The sequence below is a fragment of the Ovis canadensis genome, chromosome 3 (assembly GCF_042477335.2).
Source record: "Ovis canadensis isolate MfBH-ARS-UI-01 breed Bighorn chromosome 3, ARS-UI_OviCan_v2, whole genome shotgun sequence".
In the NCBI taxonomy this organism is placed as follows: Eukaryota; Metazoa; Chordata; class Mammalia; order Artiodactyla; family Bovidae; genus Ovis; species Ovis canadensis.
Genome location: NC_091247.1, coordinates 125,072,773 through 125,092,316, shown reverse-complemented (window position 1 = coordinate 125,092,316; position 19,544 = coordinate 125,072,773).

Genomic DNA, 19,544 nt, shown 5'->3' with positions numbered 1-19,544 from the left:
CACACCTTTATTATTGTTATCATTCCTCTCTTCCCATCTCTACGAAACACACAGAAAAAATGGGCATATTCCACATATTCAAAAGAGAAAAGCTTGCTATATTCTCTTTTGAATCTATATATTAAATGTAAGGGCAGATTTTAAAATAAATGAGGTAGTGGATTTCTGATTTATCATACAATGTTTTTAGTGGTCAAGACTAAAGTCAGACAGAGAAAGACAAATATGATATCATTTATACATGGAATCTTAAGAAAGGTACTAATGAACTTATGTACAAGACAAAAATACAGTCACAGGTGTAGAAAACAAGCTTATGGATATCAATGAAGAAAGGGATGGGGAGGGATAAATTGGGAGATTGGGATTGATATATACACACTACTATATATAAAATAGATAATAAGAACCTACTGTGTAACACAAGAAACTCTACTCATTACTCTGTAATGGTCTATATGGCATCTAAAAAAGGGTGGATATATGTGTATGTATAACTGAGTCACTTTGCTGTACAGCAGAAACTAACACAACATTATAAATTAACTATACTCCAATACAAATTAATTTTTTAAAAAAGCATGCTCAGAAAAAAAAATACCCACTCTACTCGCTGTCTACATTTTAATATTTAAAATTACCTACTAGGATTACCCAGAATGGCTGATGTGATATTGAAACAGAAGAATAAATTCAGAATCCTGGCACTATCTGACTTTAAGAGTTACCATAATGCTACAGTAATCAAGACAGTGTGGTATGTGGGGGAAAACAGATTAATGGAATAAAACAGAGAACCCAGAAATAGACCTCATAACTACAGTCAAAGAAGCAAAGACAATATGATGAGGAAAGGTAGCCTTTTCAATAAACAATGCTCGACAACCAGACACCTACAAGCAAAAACAAAAAGTGGGCTCAAACCTATCTTCTTCACAAAAATTAACTTGAAACGGATATAGACCTAAATAAAAAACTGTAAAGCTTCTGGAAGTTAACAGAAGAGAAAATCTAGATCACCTGGAATTCAGCAATGACTTTTAAGATGCCCTATCAATGGCATGATCTATGAAAGAAAGAAATAAGCTTGATTTAATTAAAATTTTAAAAGTTTCTGCTTTGTGAAAGACACTATGAGGAAAATGAAAAGGCAAGCCCCAGACTTGTATAAGAAAATATTATACAAATATTGTAAGAAAATATTTGCCAAAGACCTTTCTGATAAAGAATCATTATTTAAAATACAAGAAGAATTCTTACAACTCAATAAGAAAAACAACTGGTTAAAAAGTTGGCCAAAGACCTTAAGAGACACATCATGAAAGAAGAAAGGCAGGTAGTAAATAAACATATGAGGTAATGTCATAAAAGAAATGCAAATTAGCACAATGAGATATCACTACTTACTTATTAGAATAACCAAAATTCAAAACACTGACAACACCAAGTGCTGAAAACGATATACAGCAACTGAAACTCTTATTCATTGCTGGTAGGAATGCAAACTGGTGTAAACACTTTGAAAGACAGTGGTGGTTTAAAAACTGAATATAGTCTTACCATAGAGTCCAGCAATAGTGCTTCTTAGCACTCTTAACACCCAAATGAGCTGGAAACTTATGTCCATACAAAATCAGCACACAAATGTTTATAGCAGCTATATCTGTATTTATTAAAACTCGGAAGCAACCGAGATGTTCTTCAATGAGTGAATGGCTAAACTTTTGTATATTCAGAATGAAACATTCCTTAATGCTAATTGAAAAAAAAAAATAAACACAAAATGAGTTATCGAGTCATAAAAAGATATGTGCAAATCTTAAATACATACTAAGTGAAAGAAATCAATCTGTGAAGGCTACATACTGTATGATTTCAACTATGTGACATTCTGGAAAAGGCAAACCATGGAGACAAGATAGTGATTGCCAGGGGTTAAGAACGAAGGAGAGATGAAGAGGTGGAGAACAGAGGATTTGGGGGGCAGTGAAACTAACTCCATATGACTTTATAATGATGGATAAATGCCATCAAACATTTGTGCAAACCCATGAAAAGTACCACCAGAGGTGAGATCCAACCAGTCCATCCTAAAGGAGATCAGTCCTGGGTGTTCATTGGAAGGACTGATGCTGAAACTCCAATACTTTGGCCACCTCATGTGAAGAGTTGACTCACTGGAAAAGACCCTGATGCTGGGAGGGATTGGGGGCAGGAGGAGAAGGGGATGACAGAGGATGAGACAGCTGAATGGCATCACCGACTCAATGGACGTGAATTTGAGTGAACTCTGGGAGACGGTGATGGACAGGGAGGCCTGGTGTGCTGTGATTCATGGGGTTGCAGAGTCAGACATGACTGAGCGACTGGACTGAACTGAACTGAAAGGTGAATCCTAATGTAAACTATGAACTTTTAGTGATATTACATGTCATTGTAGGTTCATCAACAATAGCAAGTATACCTTTCTGGTGAGTGATGTTGCTGAGAGGCCATATACGTGTAGAGGTAGGTGGTACAGAGGAAATCTCTTTACCTTTAACTCAATTTTGCTATGAATCTAAAATTGCTGTAAAAAATTTTCTTTAAAAAAGTATCTAGGATTTATCCCCAAGTAGACCCAGGTTTTCTGTGAGGCTAAAATAACCTTATTGAGAAAAATGCAAAAATTACATGACTAGAAATTTAAAGGAAAAATGTGTATGACAAGTTTAATTCCATTTTAAAAGTCAAAGTTTATTATATATACTGTATATATTTTTATATCAAAGTTCTTGCTATATAATAACATATTTGATTAACTTTAATACTTTAATTTGATTAGCTTTAATATTTGGATATTTACTATTTATTTGCCAAAGAGTCAGCTGAATATTCTACATGTTATTTCATTTAAATCTCATGATAATTCTTAAGGTGAGCATACTCACCTTTTACTGTAAGTATACCCAACAGTATACTGTTGTTTTCCCCAAAGGGCATTGCCCTTTGTTGTGGTAAAATAACCAACTTAAAATTGATTTCCATTTTTCTTTATACTCTAAGACAGATACAAAAAATACTTAAGCCTTCTGTGCAAATCCTCTTAATAAAATCTTTCATTTTAAAGTTGATTCAATATCTCTTCCTAATTAAAAAAAAAGTCTCTCTTAATCAAGGCTCTTTTAAGTACCCTTCTTAACAACTTTCTGCCTCACTCAAAATAAAAACCAAAGTGCTCATTATGATGTCTAAGGCTAGACGCTTGTCAAGAAGCAAGTTAGAACTGGACATGAGACAAAAGACTGCTTCCAAATAGGGAAAGGAGTACGTCAAGGCTGTTTATTGCCACCCTGCTTATTTAACTTATATGCAGAGTACATCATAAGAAATGCTGGGCTGGATGAAGTACAAGCTGTAATAAAACTTAATATTCAGAAAACTACGATCATGGCATCCGGTCCCATCTCTTCATGGGAAATAGATGGGGAAACAATGGAAATAGTGACAGACTTTATTTTTCTGGGCTCCAAAATCACTGCAGATGGTGACTGCAACCATGAAATTAAAAGATGCTTGCTTCCTGGAAGGAAAGTTATGACGAAACTAGAGAGCTAGTAAAAAGCAGAGACATTATTTTGCCAACAAAGGTCTGTCTAGTCAAAGCTATGGTTTTTCCAGTGGTCATGTATGGATGTGAGAGTTGGTCTATAAAGAAAGCTGAGCACTGAAGGATTGATACTTTTGAACTGTGGTGTTGGAGAAGACTCTTGAGAGTCCCTTGGGCTGCAAGGAGATCTGACCAATCCATCCTAAAGGAAATCAGTCCTGAATATTCATTGGAAGGACTGATGCTGAAGCTGAAACTCCAATACTTTGGCCACCTGATTCACAGAACTGACTCATTTGAAAAGACCCTGATCTTGGAAATGATTGAAGGTAGGAGGAAAAGGGGACAGCAAAGGATGAGAGGGTTGGATGACATCACCAACTCATTGGAATGAGTCTGAGTAAACTCCGGGAGTTAGGGATGGACAGGGAGGCCTGGCATGCTGCAGTCCATGGGGTCACAAAGAGTCAGACACGACTAAGCAACTGAACTGAAATGAATGGAAGGCTAGATGATATGGTGCCTCATTAGCTTTCAGATCTTTGAAGATCATGTTCTTCTTTAAATATGCTGCTGCTGCTGCTAAGTAGCTTCAGTCATGTCTGACTCTGTGCCCATAGACAGCAGCCCACCACGCTCCCCTGTCCCTAGGATTCTCCAGGCAAGAACACTGGAGTGGGTTGCCATTTCCTTCTCCAATGCAGGAAAGTAAAAAGTGAAAATGAAGTCGCTCAGTCGTGTCCAACTCTTAGCGACCCCATGGACTGCAGCCCACCAGGCTCCTGCGTCCATGGAATTTTCCAGGCAATAGTACTGGAGTGGGGTGCCATTGCCTTCTCCTTGAATATGCTAGACAAGTGCTTATCTTTGGGCCTTTACATTTGCTATTTGCTCTTCCAGAAATAACCTTTGTCCAGGACTCACTCCTTCACATCCTCAAAGTCTTTCCTCTCAATGAATTCATCCTTAGGTATCCTACCCAAAATCAACCCATCCAAACATCTAAAAGCAACCCATTTAAATATCTCACTCCATTGCCTGGAGGTTTTTTTATCCTTAACATTTATCATTGACTAATGTAATAAATCTATTTATTTATCATACTTATTCTCTGCCTCTTCCTCTACAGTCTCCAAGATTACCTGGCCTATAGTCCATCTTTAATAAATATTGTTGAATTAAATACCTCAACAAAAGCCAATATTCTGCTCAAAAGTGAGCAATCAAAATAAAAAACAAAAAAATGATACCTATTTGATCACTATGTAATATTGTTCTCAGAGTTCTATAGATGCTATGTAAAATAAAACAATGACATATAACAATTAGAAGAAAATAAAAAGTTTTTACATGGTTATGACCATTCTTTTGTTTAAGCTACAGCTTTTGTACAACATACAAAAGTAAAAAAAAAGTTCATTAAATCTTCCGATAAGCTGACCAAGTATATGTGATCATTTATATCTTGCTTATATGTTTAGGAAAATAACAAGTGGGAAAACTAACTGACCTTATCATGACAGCATCCAAGATACATATCTTAAAATAAAATTTAAAACAAATTATAGACTTTATATGAATAAAACTATAAAAATTTAGTGAAAGAAGAAAGCACTGATCATTTGAGGAGTAAATTCAATACTAAAAAGATGCCACTATACACAAATTAATTCAGTATTAATTTTTGCCAGAGTAAATTTCAGATCAGTTACACCATGAAAAACTAAAAGATTAAACCAAAAGTAACTAGAGAAGATAGTAAATTGAGTATTTCTCTAATATTAAAATGAGGGTAGCTACTTTCAACATGGAAATAAAGAAACCACAGTGAAAAATGTTGATATATTTAAACTATATTTTAAAACTTCTATTTAAAAAAACATGTTAAGCAAAATAAATATAAACACCAAACCAGGAAAAAATATTTGTAACCTATGGGGAAGTTAAAGATTGCTTATTCTCACTATGGAAATTGTACTTGGAAAAAAAATAAGAAAAATATATTTACCTTCTATGTCAAGGAAAACAAATACCCACAGAATACATTAAATTAAAACAATGTCAATAAGACTAGAATACCTAGTGCTGCTGAACTTGCATTACAAATGGCACCTGCGCACTATTTGTGTGATTATACTTTACATGAGTTGGGTTGGGGAAAGATGGGAATAAAGGTGACTGTGTCCTCTTTCCATCCTAGAAATCATGGTGTTAAGTGGATTGGGTAAGATCAGTGATTCAGGAGTCAAATTACTAGGCTCACATCCCAATCAGCTTCCTATCAGCCATATGAACTTGACAGTCCCTGAGAGTCTGCCTCAGCTCTCTTACCTGTAAAATGAGAAGAATAATAATAGCGGCCTCACTGACTTGTGGAAGGACTGAAATAGTTAATGCCTATAAAGCCCTTAAAACCATCTCGGGACATAGCAGGCAACAGTTAAGTGTTAGCTCTTATTATCATTGTTAGCACAACTCTACTCAACTGATAGAGCCCTCAGGCAGTCATTTATTCCAATCCCCGATGTCTAGTCTCAGTCTTGAGCTTTGAATATTTTTATTTTAAGGAGTGAAAATGTGTTATGGACATTATGCCACAGTGGTGAATGGCAGTATTAAGTCAGATTGAGCTGGCAACTAAATTTTATATGCTTTGTGAAACCAAATTTGTCTCAAAGGAATAATTTTTTTAACAGATGTCTGAGTACCACGGAAGGTGGATAGTGGACTACTATTTATCTATAATAGATTTCACAATATGCAGTTCAATGGCCACAAATTTACTGATAAAATCAGGATTGTTGAAAGGTACAGCTCATTAGAAATATGCATAAAAAATACAGAAAAGCACAACCTGTACCTCCCAGATGGTTCACTTGCCTGCTGAGGTTTCTCTATGAATCAGACATAGAACCTCTGGATCAGAAATGATTGAACCAATGCACATTTTCCCTTTGGGTGTGTTCCATGCTTCTTTTCAACTTATTATTCCAAACCGAACTATGGGCATGGATACATTAAAAATTCCAGGTGGAACTTTCAAGCAATGAGCAAGGTAATTTATTGAGCTATTAACATGTATTCTGTTCTCACTGAACTTTTCCATCCCCACATTCCCATAAGGTATCCAGATCTCTTTTTCCCCATTATCTCAAAAGAGGCTTGTGATCACAGGGACAACTGCATTAATTGCCAGCAGATTCTGTTCTCAGCTTTTGTGTTTTGAAAATTAGATTTCAGAGATGAGAGGGTAGTGATAGGGTAAAGAGGAAGAAGAATATTTTGGACAAATGTAGGAACAAGGAAAAATAAAAAGAAGAGGGAAATGCTGAGTGTCATCAAAGCTAAGGGTAATGGAGGCCATTGGATCCAGAGAAAAGGTGGGAACACATTTCCTGTCCCTGGCAGTGCCCCGTTATTTGGTAGGATTTCAGCTGGGGGCTATATTGGAGAGTTGGGCCTACCTCATGGAATTACAGACTTGGGAAAGATACCTGCCCCCACATTTGAAATAAAAGCAACAGAGATAATTATCCCCAAGCTTAAACAAACAATGTATCAGCAACTACACAGATAGACTGACAGCTCCAGGACTGTCTTCTATTTGCCAGGTTTTTGTACAACAGGAAGAGGGGCTGCCCCTAATAATCAAATGACTAATTTTACAAGCCTGACTTTCTGTATGTTCCAAGTCTAACTTAATCACGTGTATATGCGTGTGTGTATGACATTTCTTGTCCATCTGAATTTATAGATGACTCATAACTTATAAAAATGTAATATAAATATCAATATTGTTGCATATGAGAAGTATACTCATAACACACGAGAAAAGTTCCAACCTTTTATCTCCATGATTCCTGAGTTGTTGCAAGACTGAACAAGAGCTTATATTGTGTTTTTGGATCAAATGTAGTAAAAGAGTAATAATAAAAATATGATTGCATTCTATTTTCCACTTTAAATAAAATGATAGGTTTCTTTTCAAAGTCACAAGTTAAATTGCCACACTGATTTTTTTTTTTTAAGGAGCAGAGTTGAAGTTAAATTATACACTACTTGCATATTGTATGAACTATTTAGTGAAAGGAATCATAGTACTGAAATTCAGCATCCCTTTACTATCTATTGAGCAAGTCAAGCCCATTCTTTACAAAAGACTGTGTGACAGCATTAAAGAATAAGTAACAAATCATTATTATTTCCTTTGCTATTCATTGAAGGAATGCTAATCATAATTAATGTGCATGTAATGTATTATTTTATAGGAGTTAGGCCACACAGTAGCATTAATTATAAGACGTTCAATTCCTCTATTAAAATGCTCAGCAATTTTCTTTAAGCCCCAGCTTTCAAAGAACCACTCGGCCATTTTTTACTTTCAAGGTGAATCTGGGGTGTGATGGATCTTTCAATCAGTAAGAGATAAAAGGAAATGCAAATTGCTTTTCCAATCTCTGTACTCGCCATGCATCAGATTAGAGAAATGTTGCATAGCTTTCTTAGGCTAGCACACTTTATAATTATGACAGAGGAAGAGAAATTCTTTTACTCCAAAATAACCACGTAATGGCTGAAGAGAGTAAGGAAAAGGCACTTGTTCTTCATGAAGCTACCTCTGGTCTGAAAGCATCTCTTCCCAAGAACATCTCATTTGAAATCCTGATCCTAGAGTTATTGTCCATAGTTGACTATTTTTGTGCCTAAGATTTATTGCTCTAGTGTAGACTGACAACTAGGAGTGTTACTGAAAATTATAAAGTTCTATTCTGTGACAGATTCAAGACCGGGTTCAAATACACAGATCTCCCTGGTGGCGCAGATGGTAAAGCATCTGCCTACAATGCGGGAGACCCAGGTTCAGTCCCTGGGTCTGGAAGATCCCCTGGAGAAGAAAATGGCAACCCACTCCAGTACTCTTGCCTGGAAAATCCCATGGATGGAGGAGCATGGTAGGCTACAGTCCATGGGGTCGCAAAGAGTTGGACACGACTGAGCAACTTCACTTTCTTTCTTTCACGTTCAAATACATAAGTTAACTTTACCTAAAGCAGTCATATCACTTTTTCCTTTTGGAACAAGCCATATCACAGTTCACAGCAGTTCAGACGCTTAAGTCAGATTACTTTCTACAGTTGACAGTGCAAGAGCTATGCTTCAGACAGCCTCTCGTGTCCAAAGGCATGATCCGCCATGTCAGGAAAGCGGGAGCACTGTCACAGTGTGTTACGATGTCTGTGATTTGTCTTCCTGACAACATCACAGTCTTTTGATTTGCATGGACAGGACTTAAAATAAATGAGTGGAATATTCCCCAAGGCATATAATCAATTGCATCTGTTGCAATCCCGGTATTTCCTTTACCCTGTTTATACCATTACTGCCTCTACTAAAGCAGTATTATCCTAAGTGTTTCCATGAATATGTCCTGGCACCAGCTCACAGCACGACTGCTACGCTACAAACACTCTCAGCCTCAAAGGACCACGGCTGTATTAGCATTGCTCCAATGCTATATTGATTGTGATAAATGTTATGAGAGAAAAGAATATACATTTCTTATTGCATTTCTTTTTATTTTTGTGTTTGATGACATAACAGCAAACTGTGTGGAGATGAAAACATCTGTTAACAATGGTGAGGTAATGTTGCTGTACTGCAAAATAATGTAAAAATAAATGACTGGGTGTTTCTGAACATTCTCTGAAGTCTATTAAAATTGGAAGCATTTGACTTTGTTGTAGGAAGATTAGGAAATATCAGACAAGAAAATGTGTTTTGCATTTAAAACAACATATGGTAGAATCAGACAATATTTGTGTGACAAGATGTATTCCTAGAAAATGACTATATCTTTGTATATATTGTTTAATCAGCTTACCTTACTGACAGGCTCTACCAATTTATATGCCCTATATCCATTTTTGGTATCTAAGTAGATGAAAAATATTAAGTTGAAAACAAGATGGGTTAACGTCAATAGGAAAAGGAAAAAAAAAGATGAAATAAAAGGTATTATTCTATAAAACTAAACAGAAATGAAGTCTATAAACTTTCTAGGTTTCCCTGAATGTTTGCTTTAATTTAAAAATAGTATCATATACCTTGTTATATGTTTTAGTACATAGCATGGCTCATAAATAATGTCATGGTTTCACAAAGAATTTTTTTCCTTATTAAATAAGTCATTATTCAAACCTACATAAGATTTTCCTAGGAAAAATGAAGGAAACCTGGTAATGAAATGATTCTATTCTAGGCAATCTAAGAATCCTTTGGATTCAATTTTATATAGAAATAAGATTTTGCTTTTCATGTTAGAAAATATATTAAAGTTTTATTGCTCTATAGATTTCAAAATACATCCAGTAGTTTATGTTAGATTTTTATATCTTTGCAGATGCTTACTAAGAAGTGAAGAAAGTAGTGATTAAAGTATTATTCAAAAAAAGAAAAACTCCAATGCTAAATGAATGTTAAACTTGTATCCTTAGTTTGACTACCGTAGATGCAGTGATGTATCTTCTTAAATTTCTGCTAGCATTTAAAATGAAAAATTCTCTAAATCAATCTAAATCAATTGCCTATCATTATTAACATCTTATATTAAAAATTTTCAAAACTGAACCTAATAGTTACAAAGTATTCAAATATTTGACATTTAAAGCATTGTACATTGTAAGCACTTTTACTTTAAAACAAAATTTTAGAGGTTTTCAATTTTTGTTTTATCTTCTCATTTCCTAATCACAAATGCAACCAAATACAAGCAAAATATAAGTACAAAATATACATCTATATTAGTGGAAACTTAGTAGATTCATTAAAATAAATCCAAAAGTATATAAATATGCATATGTGTATTAGGCATTAGTGGTTATTTATGCAAAGGGAGAATCTCTGACTTATTAACACCAGTTTCACCACTGTCACTTGACCCTCATTATGACACGGCTAAAACTATCCTGTAAAGTTTTTTCATTAACCAGCTTCACATTTTATCCACAGGTACAACAGGGTCACGGAGAGCAGCGACTGGTCCAAAGAAGGACTGGAAAACTATACAACCACCCTCGTGGTCTTGTTAACCAGCTAGCAAGCTTGAGGCAGAGCTGCACAAAACCCTCCAATGGTCTCCATGACCCTCAGAGTCAACGCTGAAATTCTTACCATAACCTGCCATATCCTGCACGATATGATCCCATAAACTCTGTGCCCTTGTACCCAATATATATACCTTACATTTCCTCCTCTAATCCCACTGAAATCACAGAAGCTCTAAGAACATGCCAAGTATGCTCCCACCTCAGGACTTTGCATTATTTTTTCCCTCTGCCTAGAAAAGCCTAGCCACAGATTCAGTCAGTCAGTCAGTCAGTTCAGTCACTCAGTTGCGTCTGACCCTTTGCAATCCCATGGACTGCAGCACGCCAGGCCTCCCTGTCCATCACCAACTCCCTGAGCTTGCTCAAACTCATGTCCATTGAGTCGGCAATGCCATCCAACCATCTTGTCCTCTGTCATCTTCTCCCTCCTTCAATCTTTCCAACCCTCACCTTCTTCAAGTCTTTGCTGAGTGGATTTTTTTTCAGTGAAACCATCCAATGTCACTAGCAACCCACCTGTCTCCAAGTACTCCACACTCTCCCTACTCTGTTTATTTCTAATACACTGTATGCCTGATAATGAACTATATGGTTTCCTTGGTTTTTAGTGCATTGCCTGATTTCCTCACCAGCATCTAAGCCCTTTAAGAATGTGGATTTGAGGTGGAAGACATCTTCATTTTACTCTCTTCTCTCTCTAGCACATCTGACACAGGGAAGACACTTATAAAATATCCTGTAGTATGTTTTATACTGTTGGGAATTGGGAAGGCTGTGGAATAAAAAATCACATTTGAGAATCAAAAAGGATTTCATTTTCTTGCTGATAAACACACCAGAGGATTGCTTCTTATGAAGCAAAGTTCTAAAGATGTAGGATACTGATTATTTACTTTCTTTTTGTCACTTTCAAGATGGCCAAATCTTGACACCAAGCTATTTTATTTAAATGATGAAAATACTGTACACCAAAGGCTAGGCTCTAAAATTCTGTGACTCCAAGTTTTGCCGTTTATTTTGTCACTGGCAGAAATTGGATTATACCTGAGAATCTTTCCCACTATTAAAGAACACTTTACCAAAATATTGATTTTTTAAGCTGTTTTATGCAGCCAGACATTTTGTGATATACAAAAGATTTACAGTTCAAAACATTAACCTGCATATAGGAGGATTTCCATTCAAGGTTAATGGACTGTTTAGACACAAAACCATTGACATAAATTGTAAGTCAAAAGCCAAGAGTGTGTTATGGCATACCCTGTCTATTCAAAGGAAAAGGTGAAGTTCATTCTGTCTCAAGAACTGACTCTAGGATGTGCTGTGCTTAGTCACTCAGTTGTGTTGGACTCTTTGCAACCCCATGGACTGTAGCCTGCCAGGCTCTTCTGTCCATGGGGATTCTCCAGGTAAGAATACTGCAGTGGGTTGCCATGCACTTCCCCAGGGGATCTTCCCAACCCAGGGATTGAACCCAGGCAGATTCTTTACCATCTGAGCCACCAGGGAAGACTCTGGGATAGAGAATACATTCTATATATATAATCTTGGACATGAAAAAGACTAAGGAGATCATTTTGCCTAATTCCTTCCTTTCACAAATGTCCTACATATAAGAATTAATGTTAATGTTTGAGGAACAAAATTAAGGAAATTGAAGACAATTATATGGTTTGTGTTAATTCATATGAAGTGGCAGAGCAGGAATAGAACTCCTGATTTCTCACTTACAGCAATAACCCGAAGGGATAGAAAGCTGAAGGAGATTATAAGAATTAGCCTTTTTTAAAAAAATAAGGACAATTTTGACAAAGAAGAAAATAGACTAGAATAATGTTTCTAAACTTACATAATTTTTTAAAAATCCAGATTCCCTAAAGTCCCATCATGGACAATATGGATCAGAATCTAACAGTCAGCAACCTAGATATCTGTCTTTTTAACATGTACCCTCAGTGACTGAAGGTAAGCTAGTTTGGGAAACAATAGACAATGAGCAGGTAGTTCCATTTCTTTTGGCCCCACAGCTAATTAATGATGATAATTAAAACACACCAAGGAAACCAGAATTGAAAGAGACACGTGTACCCCAATGTTCATCGCAGCATTGTTTATAATAGCCAGGACGTGGAAGCAACCTAGATGTCCATCAGCAAACAAATGGATAAGAAAGTTGTGGTACATATACACAATGAGTATTACTCAGCCATTAAAAAGAATACATTTGAATCAGTTCTAATGAGGTGGATGAAACTAGAGTCGATTATACAGAGTGAAGTAAGCCAGAAAGAAAAACACCAATACAGTATACTAAAGCATATATATGGAATTTAGAAAGATGGTAATGATAACCCTGTATGCGAGACAGCAAAAGAGACACAGATGTATAGAACAGACTTGGACTCTGTGGGAGAGGGAGAGGGTGGGATGATTTGGGAGAATGGCACTGAAGCATGTATACTATCATGTAAGAAATGAATCACCAGTCTAGGTTCAATACACGATACAGGATGCTTGGGGCTGGTGCACTGGGATGACCCAGAGAAATGATATGGGGAGGATTGGGGGGGGGCGGGTTCATGATTGGAAACTCATGTACACCCGTGGCAGATTCATGTCAATGTATGGCAAAATCAATACAGTATTGTAAAGTAAAATTTTTTAAAAAATTAAATTTTTTTTAAAATTAAATTTAATTAAAAAAATTTAAAAATTAAAAAAATAAAAAATAGTCTCTTTTGCTATCAGTTTTGCTGTAAAGAGTGAAGAATCAAAAACTGCAGCATTTACTTCAAAATTAATCCTCATCCCCCAGTCCTGAGACAAATGCTTTCTTACTAACACTTCAATATTTTACACTCAAACCACAGAGTGTATGTCAGTTTCTCTCCAAATCCCTCTCTCTAATGTCCTTTTCCTGAGTTTCTTAGTTCAAAGAAAGTCCTCAGAATCTATAGATTAGAAGCAAATCAAAAAAAGTCTAAGCTATCTGTAGTTAAGGTTGAAAGTATTAGGAATTCAGGTTAATTTGCTAAAATTCAAATGTAATGTTTACTTCTCAAATGCAGCATGCTTCTCAACAGATGTTCATTCATTCATAGAGCTATGCTAACTAGCCTCAAGTTTTAATTTTTTAGAGTTTGTCTACTTTAATTCAATGAAAAAAAGTTAAATACCTACTGAAAATAAGTAGTTATAAACACAATTTTTAAAAAATGTTGTCTTATAAACTGTTTCTCATGATGATTATTTCCATTTTTTTTTTCATTTGAAACAAATTTTCAAAAGCACTATTGGTTAGTCAAATTGTCATACTTATCTGTTTCTATTTTCCTATAGACAAAACTGCAGAAAAGGAGGAAAAAAGTATCAGGTAAAATTTTACGTATTCTCTGTGTGATAAGTCGTTCCACTCATGTCCAACTCTGTGCAACCCTATGGACTGTGGCCTAGCAGCTTGTGGTCCAATAGGCATCATCAATAGTGTATCACTGTTCAACATATCCGGAGAGAAGCTAGAATTAATTTTCACTGATGCCAGGAAGATCACAGTACAGAAAGAAAACATGACATATTCAGAAAAAAATTAAACTAAGAAAATCAGTAATTTCTTAAGGAAAGTGAGGGACTTTTGAAAGACTTCTCTGAAAAGCATCCAGAATAAGCTTTTAGGCAAGTGTTCACAAACGTTAGGAAGTAAACACAGTCCCAGATTTAAAATGGTTCAGCTGATGATTTTCCAAGTTTATGGTGGTGAAAAACTGATATGCATTTATTCACTAGAAATTGTATTTGAATGACAATCTTTTCCTAGGCTAGTGATTTGTGGTGCCATTATTACCGCTGGATGCTGGACAGAGACAAGACGGACAGCTCCCAGTCAGCCACGTGACCACGAAAGTAAACAACTGATACACTTACAAGTTCTTTACCAACACAACCATCATATTTTTCACTTCCAGTACTGTATCCAATAAAATTACATGAGATATTTAACACCTTATTTTAAAGTAAGTTTTGAGTGAGATAATTTCGCCCAACTATAGACTAAAGGAAGTGTTCTGAATACATTTAAGGTAGGCAAGGCTAAGCTGTCATGTTTGGCAGGTTTGATGTATTCCATGCATTTTTGAGTTATGATATTCTCAATTTAAGATGGGTTTATCAAGCCATAATATCATAAGTCAAGGAAGATCTGTACAATAAAACCAATAGTCATTTTTACATATGCAGATTTTAGGGTTTGGACTCCATAGATTCTGATTAAATAGATTAGTCATGAAACTCAAGAATTTGTAATCTATCAAATACTTTAGATAGTGCTTGGACTAAAAGTTTGAACTTTTCACACTGTAACTTAGTTTAATTCAAACATTATCACTTTTGAAAATTACATATCAGACTTAAGAAAACAGTGGATAAGTAAATATTCTCAACTAGGTACCTCAGTGCCCCAAACACTCTTTTCTGCCCAAATTCACTCCCAAAAGAAAATGGAAAAGCTAACTATTCATGTTCTGTTCTTGGTCCCAATACTAACAAAATAATATTTGGTCTGGGCTGACATCTCCTCTTACTAGATCAGAAAAGGAGGTTTCAAAGAAAGATCTTTAATATTTTCTCTGGGTCGTCCAATTCTGACTCCCAATAAAATCAGAAAGCTTATCTCTTAAAGTGTTCATTTCTTTATTAGATGCTTGTTTGTTGAACAAATTGGACTGAATACAAACCATTGTATGCCTCCTAGGTCCAATTTTCTCATTACAAAAATGCTGCAAAAATGAACATATTATGAATATTAACAAAATGTGGAATTACTCTAAGAAAAGTTTTATGAGAAAGCCCCTCCAAGCTCCTCCCTTGGATGCTAAGCAGTTTATTTAGCCTACTTGCTTATTTATGCTTATGAAACTGGTTTAGAGCCATTTCCTTCCCTGAATAAACCCTGGCCTTTCAGACAGGTGTTGTACAAATACCTAGAGAGTTGGTAAGAGACACTCTCACTAAACATGCCTTTTCTTTTCACAACAGTACTTCTCAGAAGAGGTCAAGCTTTGTCAGAATTCAGGGCATTCATAATGATTTTTCGTTTCCCTCAGATCATATGAGATATAAACCAAAGCTGGTAATAAGAACTGGGGATTTCATCAAGTATAATAAATATATCTTTATCATTTCTGCATATTCTGGGTAATGCAAAGTTTAAGCAATTGGAAGGAGGCTACTATAGAAACTAGATGTATCCATCAAAATCTGTGAATACATGACTCAATCTAATGTAGGAAATGAAAAATCCTATTAAACATTAACATAGAACTTTAAATAAATTTAACAAAACAAACAAACAAAAAAAGACAAAACAAAACTGTGTTGCAATCTCGAGTTTTTATAAAACATGAGAAAGAGATTCAAGGTAGAGATTGAACCCAGGTCTCCTGCATGGTAGGTGGATTCTTTACCAGCTGAGCCACAAGGGAAGCCCAAGAATATTGGAGTGGATAACCTATCCTTCCCAAGAATACTGGAGTGGGTAACCTATCCCTTTCAGATCTCTCTGACCCAGGAATCAAACCAGGGTCTCCTGCATTGCAGGTGGATTCTTTACCAACTGAGCTATCAGGGAAGCCAAAGGTAGAAGCAGGATATTTTAACAACCAGAGGCTTCTTTGTTCATAATAGGTAGCATTTTCAAAACCACAGTAAAAAGACTTAGATTCTAGTTTGAACTTTTTGCCTAACTAGCTACATGACTTGCAGTCTCACTTACTTTCTTGAAACCTCACATTCCTTAACTTTAGTGGTAGTCTATTACTGTCAGCAATCTCTAAATACTTTAACAGGTTGAAGATTCTTTCATTCTAGATTAATCAGAGAAGGGTTTTTACTGTTAGTTTCATTGTGCAGTTTATAAAAAGAAATGCCTTCTCTGGTTAGCAAGCAAGGAAAAAAAATAACTTCCAAGAGACTATTCAGAATAACTTCAGAATCTTACTTTCCAAGGCAAGGGACTGGAAATATGCTGATTTAATTTTGACAAAAAAACACATTTTTCAGCATCTAATGGAAACAAAATTTTAGCTGATTGAAGAGTATTCAAAGTGCTTTAGGACTTCAAACAGCTCTAACAAATCATTTCACTGATTTTAAGTATTTGATTCCAGCGTATGGATTAAATTCTATGAGAGTATAAACAGGTCAAATATTAAGCTAGTAAAGGCTTGGAAAAAAATAATTTAGGCGTTTGCTTGCCTTTAGTTGTCTGTAACTGAATTATCTACAAATGTGGAAAGGTTTTCAAGTGCCTTACATGTATTACAAAACTTAAAAAAATATCAGATTTTTCTGTTCTTTCTCACTTACTATTATTATTAAAATAATTAACTGGAAGAAGACTTTATATTAGATGAAGATAAAAAATCTCATGAATAATTTTTCACTGCTTTAAGAAAACATTCTAACTACGATGGTGGAGGAATAGGACAGGGAGACCACTTTCTTCCCAACAAATTCATCAAAAGAACATTTGACAAAGCCAATACAGTACTGTAAATTAATTAGCCTCCAATTAAAATAGATAAATTTATATTTTTTAAAAAAAGAACATTTGAATGTTGAGTAAATTCCACAGAACAACTTCTGAATGCCAGCAGAGGACATCAGGCACCCAGAAAAGCACCCCATTGTCTTCAAAAGGAGGTAGGAAAAATATAAAAGACAAAGAGAGACAAAAGAGGTAGGGATGGAGCTTTTTCCTGGGAAGGGAGTCTGAAAAAAGAGAGAAGTTTCCAAACACCAGGAAACACTCTCACTGCCGAGTCTGTGGTGAGCCTTGGAACCACAGAGGGCCACATAACCGGGAGGAAAAATAAATAAATAATTAAAACCCATAGATTACATGCCCAACAGTAAGTCCCCCAGCAGAAAGGCAGTGCAGACGCCTACATCTGCCACTAGCAAGCTGGAAGAGATCACAACATACAACACAGAAATACAAAGGATCATAAGAGACTACTATCAGCAGTTGTATGCCAATAAAATGGACAACTTGGAAGAAATGGACAAATTCTTAGAAAAGTACAACTTTCCAAAACTGAACCAGGGAGAAATAGAAAATCTTCACAGACCCATCACAAGCATGGAAATTGAAACTGTAATCAGAAATCTTCCAGCAAACAAAAGCCCAGGTCCAGATGGCTTCACAGCTGAATTCTACCAAAAATTTAGAGAAGCGCTAACACCTATCCTACTCAGACTCTTCCAGAAAATTGCAGAGGAAGGTAAACTTCCAAACTCATTCTAGGAGGCCACCATCACCCTAATACCAAAACCTGACAAAGAGGCCACAAAAAAAGAAAACTACAGGCCAATATCACTGATGAACATAGATGCAAAAATCCTTAACAAAATTCTAGCAGTCAGAATCCAACAACACATTAAAAAGATCATACACCATGACCAAGTGGGCTTTATCCCAGGGATGCAAGAATTCTGCAATATCCACAAATAAATCAAAGTAATATACCACATTAACAAATTGAAAAATAAAAGCCATATGATTATCTCAATAGATGCAGAGAAAACCTTTGACAAAATTCAACATCCATTTATGATAAAAGCTCTCCAGAAAGCAGGAATAGAAGGAACATACCTCAACATAATAAAAGCTATCTATGACAAACCCACAGCAAACATTATCCTCAGTGGTGAAAAATTGAAACCATTTCCCCTAAAGTCAGGAACAAGACAAGGGTGCCCACTTTCACTGCTACTATTCCACATAGTTCTGGAAGTTTTGGCCACAGCAATCAGAACAGAAAAAGAAATAAAAGGAATCCAAATTGGAAAAGAAGTAAAACTCTCACTGTTTGCAGAGGACATGATCCTCTACATAGAAAACCCTAAAGACTTCACCAGAAAATTACCAGAGCTAATCAATGAATATAGTAAAGTTGCAGGATATAAAATCAACACACAGAAATCCCTTGCATTCCTATACACTAATAATGAGAAAATAGAGAAATTAAGGAAACAATTCCATTCACCATTGCAATGAAAAGAATAAAATACTTAGGAATATATCTACCTAAAGAAACTAAAGACCTATATATAGAAAACTATAAAACACTGATGAAAGAAATCAAGGAGGACACTAATAGATGGAGTAATATACCATGTTCATGGATCAGAAGAATCAATATAGTTAAAATGAGTATACTACCCAAAGCAACCTATATATTCAATGCAATCCCTATCAAGCTACCAGCAGTATTTTTCACAGAACTAGAACAAATAATTTCAAGATTTGTATGGAAATACAAAAAGCCTTGAATAGCCAAAGCAATCTTGAGAAAGAAGAGTGGAACTGGAGGAATCAACCTGCCTGACTTCAGGCTCTACTACAAAGCCACAGTCATCAAGATAGTATGGTACTGGCACAAAGACAGAAATATAGATCAATGGAACAAAACAGAAAGCCCAGACATAAATCCATACCCATATGGACACCTTATCTTTGACAAAGGAGGCAAGAATATACAATGGAGAAAAGACAATCTCCTTAACAAGTGGTGCTGGGAAAACTGGTCAACCACTTGTAAAAGAATGAAACTAGAACACTTTCTAACACCACACACAAAAATAAACTCAAAATGGATTAAAGATCTAAATGTAAGACCAGAAACTATAAAACTCCTAGAGGAGAACATAGGCAAAACACTCTCTGACATAAATCACAGCAGGATCCTCTATGACCCACCTCCCAGAATATTGGAAATAAAAGCAAAAATAAACAAATGGGACCTAATTAAAATTAAAAGCTTCTGCACAACAAAGGAAACTGTAAGCAAGAT